At 44.0% G+C, this 4,327-nt stretch overlaps 1 long non-coding RNA gene across 1 annotated transcript in view; it reads left to right on the top strand.

Annotated features, from left to right (window-relative positions):
• LOC105529737 overlaps positions 1–1,319 on the top strand; it is a 13,264-nt gene extending 11,945 nt beyond the window's left edge. Inside the window, exons 4-6 of the long non-coding RNA XR_001004558.1 lie at positions 146–246; positions 1,060–1,112; positions 1,198–1,319. This is a non-coding gene — a long non-coding RNA (uncharacterized LOC105529737). The remainder of the gene's footprint in view (positions 1–145; positions 247–1,059; positions 1,113–1,197) is intronic.
• Positions 1,320–4,327: the final 3,008 nt, after the last annotated feature.

Below are 4,327 nucleotides of genomic sequence, written 5' to 3'. Positions count from 1 at the left end.
GAGAGGCGGAGCTTGCAGTGAGCTGAGATCCGGCCACTGCACTCCAGCCTGGGCGACAGAGTGAGACTCCGTCTCAAAAAAAAAAAACAAAACTTAAATACTTCTACATACAGGTGAAGAGTAATGATTTCTTTCCATTTCTAAGGTTGGAGAGCCAAAATACTTCACAACTTCAGACCGGAGAAAAGGCCAGAGGTGTGAAGTTAGACTCTACGATGAAACAGAGTCTTCTTTTGCAATGACATGGTAACCACCGACGTCTGTTCCAAATTGTGAAATCCCTGTTGTTATCACCAGGACATTTTCATTTTATCAAAAATATGATGGACTTCATATCGAGAGGATAATGATAGGAGATGAATGATATTTTAAAAAATAAACCTCTCTCTTGAATGTTGAGTTGTTATAGACACCCCCTTAAAATGAGGTCTTTAGATGGCATGGAACTTGCTTAGGAGGACTCCACTGTGACCAGTTTTATTGTTGAATTCTGTTTTATAACAAATGGTGGTTTACTAGGTCCCATGGAACAAGCCAGACTTTCCCTCTGTGCTTCCTGGAAAGTATCCTGGAGCAGGGCAGGGCACAGGGCATGTGGGCCAGGGCGGGGACTGCACCCTGAAGCACTGCTAGGTACAACAAGGCATTGTCTAGACCCCTGATGCCTGGGTACCAAAGGAAATGATTTGAAAAATGCTTTCAATCCATCAAGGCCCCTGAACCTTCATATCTCCTGGGGGACACTTCAGGGTCTGAAAGTGTGACTTTAAAGTTTTTAGGCTTTAGTTCTAACTAGCCTGGAGTGATTGTTAGAAAAATAAAGAATTGGCAGAGCAGAGTATTACTAGAGCAGAGTGTGTGTTGAAGGAATGTTCGCTCATGGAGGTGTTAAATTCTCCCTGGGAGGAAGCTGGTATCCTTAAGACCAGGAGGTCTTTGACCACTTTGGGGATGGCTGACCCCAGCCACTGAAGCTTTCTTTTATTGTTGTAAATAATGTGTCACTGTCAGTTTTTTCTAGTGTATTCAATTTGTATTACTTCTTTTTAAACAATGCAGTTGGGATAATGAATCCATTCTACTTGCACAGAGCTGGATGCCACGAGAAACAGGTATCATCATTAAATGATTATGTCTAATATTTGTAATTTTATATCCCCCCATGTAATAATTGTAAATGGCTTTTTTCCCAAACAGTAATATTTGTCTCAGATGTAAGAATAAGTTTTGACAAATTTCGGAACTGCATGACAGCAACTGTAATCTCAAAAACCATTATTACAACTAATCCAGGTAAAAAAACTTTGTGAAATTTTTTATCCCTTTGGAAGTGACTGAACACATTTCAATATTTGTACAGTATATTTAAGAATGAAAATTCAGCCTGAATTTAATTCAAATTAGAAGTAAAAATTACTTTATATAACTTTTAAAAAAACTTACAATGAACTTTGATATCTTTACTAAAGAAATGTGAGGCTGGATGTGGTGGCTCATGCCTGTAATCCCAGCTCTTTGGGAGGTTGAGATGGGTGGATCACCTGAGGTCAGGAGTTCGAGACCATTCTGGTCCACATGGTGAAACCCAGTCTCTACTAAAAATATAAAAATTAGCTGAGCTTGGTGGTGGACACCTGTAATCCCAGCTATTCAGGAGACTGAGGCAGGAGAATCGCTTGAACCCAGGAAGCGGAAGTTGCAGTGAGCTGAAATCGTGCCATTGTATTCTAGCCTGGGCCACAAGAGTAAGACTCTGTCTTAAAAAAGAAAACAACAGAAAAGGCTGGCGCGGTGGCTCACGACTGTAATCCTGGCACTTTGGGAGGCCAAGGCGGGCCGATCACAAGGTCAAGAGATTGAGACCATCCTGGCCAACATGGTGAAACCCTGTCTCTACTAAAAATATAAAAATTAGGTGGGCGTGGTGGCACGTGCCTGTAGTCCCAGCTACTCGGGAAGCTGAGGCGGGAGAATCACTTCAACCTGGGAGGCGGAGATTACAGTGAGCTGAGATGGTGCCACGGCACTCCAGCCTGGCGACAGAGCGAGACTCTGTCTCAAAAAAAAAAGTGAAAAACCAGATTAAATTTTAAAGTATAATTCATTGTGATGATCTTTGAGAGATCAGTTTTGTTGCTCAGATGCTAAATTATTGATTAATAGGTAAATTCAGTTTTGCTACATTCAAATAACTTTTACTGCTAGGACATTGATAACACACATGCACACATGCGCGCACACACACAGTACTCTCTGTATAGTATCATTAGCTCATAACTGCACATTAAATGCCCAGATGATCCCCTGGAGTTATTGTTAAAGGAGTTACAGTTTACTACAGCATGAAATCAAGGGAGCCAGACTGGGGAGATGAGGCGTTAGTGCCTGTGAGCATTCCCAGGGTGCTTTATAGTGCAGACGTAACCATCAACCCAGAACTGCCAAAGAAATGGAGTAATGAATCCTTCGCCATCTCAGGAAGCTGTGAGTAGAGTACGTAGTGTATCATTTAAAACATAAGCTCCCTCTGCTGGTCTGTGACAAAGCATCAGCAGTGACAGAATTATAAAGCAATGTGTGCTTTTGACCAAACCATTATCAGCATTTTTAAAAGATAGAATTACTATGAGGAATGGTGTCAAATAATGAGACTCTGGTTTTTATATGAGTACTCTGAACCTTGCACATCCAACACATGGAGGTTGTCTCCTTGAAGGCAGCACCATGGGAGATGATGTGCATGCCCCAAATTGCTCTTCAGTGAACTCATTTACTGAGCACGTGCTGTGTGCTGGGTGCTGTTCTGGGGTACAATGACAAAATGGACACATATTTCTACCCTCATGGAGTTTACACTCCAGCAGGGAGAGACAGAGAATAAATAATGAAGATAATATGTCCATGAATTATGAAATATTTAAGGAGAACAGGTGGAACAGAGTCAGGAGGACCTAGAGAGCCATAGCATGTGTGATTTTCCACAAGGCACGCTGCATGGGAGAGTGACGTTTGAGCAAAGACTTGATGTGGAAGCTAAAGGGTTAACGAAGGGAAACACCGAGGGGCTGGTGTGGCTGGAGCCCAGGAGTTCAAGGCCAGCAGGAGCTGATCTGAGAAGAGATGGGGCACCCATGAAGAAGGCCTCGGAGGCTGTTAGAGTGCGCTGGCTTCTACTCTGGATGGAGTAGCAGGTTGGGGTTTGGAGCAGAGCAGTGACAGCATCTGACTCAGCTCTGAGAGGTTTGCTCTGACTGCTTTGATGGAAATTGATGGTGACACACAATAGTCTATTATTAACACTTAGGACAATAGTGGGACACTCTTCAATTTTTTCTTTCTTGGAGGGAGGTACTATGTATGGTTTATTTATTTTTATTTTATTTATTTATTTATTTATTTATTTATTTTTTGAGACGAAGTCTCACTCTGTCGCCCAGGCTGGAGTGCAGTGGCGCGATCTCGGCTGACTGCAAGCTCCGCCTCCTGGGTTCACGCCATTCTCCTACCTCAGCCTCCGCAGTAGCTGGGACTACAGGCTTATGCCACCACACGCTGCTAATTTTTTTTTTTTTTTTTTTTTGAGACGAACTCTCACTCTGTCACCTAGCCTGGAGTGCAGTGGTGCGATCTTGGCTCATTGCAAGCTCTGCCTCCCAGGTTGACGCCGTTCTCCTGCCTCAGCCTCCCGAGTAACTGGGACTACAGGGGCCCACCACCATGCCCGGCTAATTTCTTTGTATTTTTTAGTAGAGACGGAGTTTCACCATGTTAGCCAGGATGGTCTTGATCTCCTGATGTTGTGATCTGTCTGCCTCAGCCTCCCAGAGTGCTGGTATTACAGGCATGAGCCACCGCGCCCGACCTTTTTTGTATTTTTAGTCACCATATTGGTCAGGATGGTCTCGATCGCTTGACCTTGTGATCTACCCACCTTGGCCTCCCAAAGTGTTGGGATTACAGGCGTGAGCCACCATGCCCGGCCTAATTTTTGTATTTTTTGTAGAGATGGGGTTTTACAGTGTTGCTCAGGCTGGTCTCAAACTGCTGGGCTCAAGTGATCCACTGGTCTCGGCCTCCCAAAGTGCTGGGATTACAGGCATGAGCCACCATGCCCTCCTGAGCATCTTATATATTATATACCTTTTGCCTATCTGATGGGAGCTTATGACCCTCTCCCCAGAGCAGTGCTTGTACCCATGTGTGGAATTTGCATAAACTGTCATGTTCCTGGACCCCAAATCCATGAAGCCTAGGTTGAGGCTCTTCTTTTAAACGGATTCTGCTGGCCAGGTGCAGTGGCTCATTCCTGTAATCCCAACACTTTGGG

Source organism: Mandrillus leucophaeus, unplaced genomic scaffold, assembly GCF_000951045.1.
Source record: "Mandrillus leucophaeus isolate KB7577 unplaced genomic scaffold, Mleu.le_1.0 Scaffold78, whole genome shotgun sequence".
Taxonomy (NCBI): Eukaryota; Metazoa; Chordata; class Mammalia; order Primates; family Cercopithecidae; genus Mandrillus; species Mandrillus leucophaeus.
The sequence above is the reverse complement of the archived record's forward strand: the minus strand, read 5'-3'. Positions and strand labels throughout refer to the sequence as shown.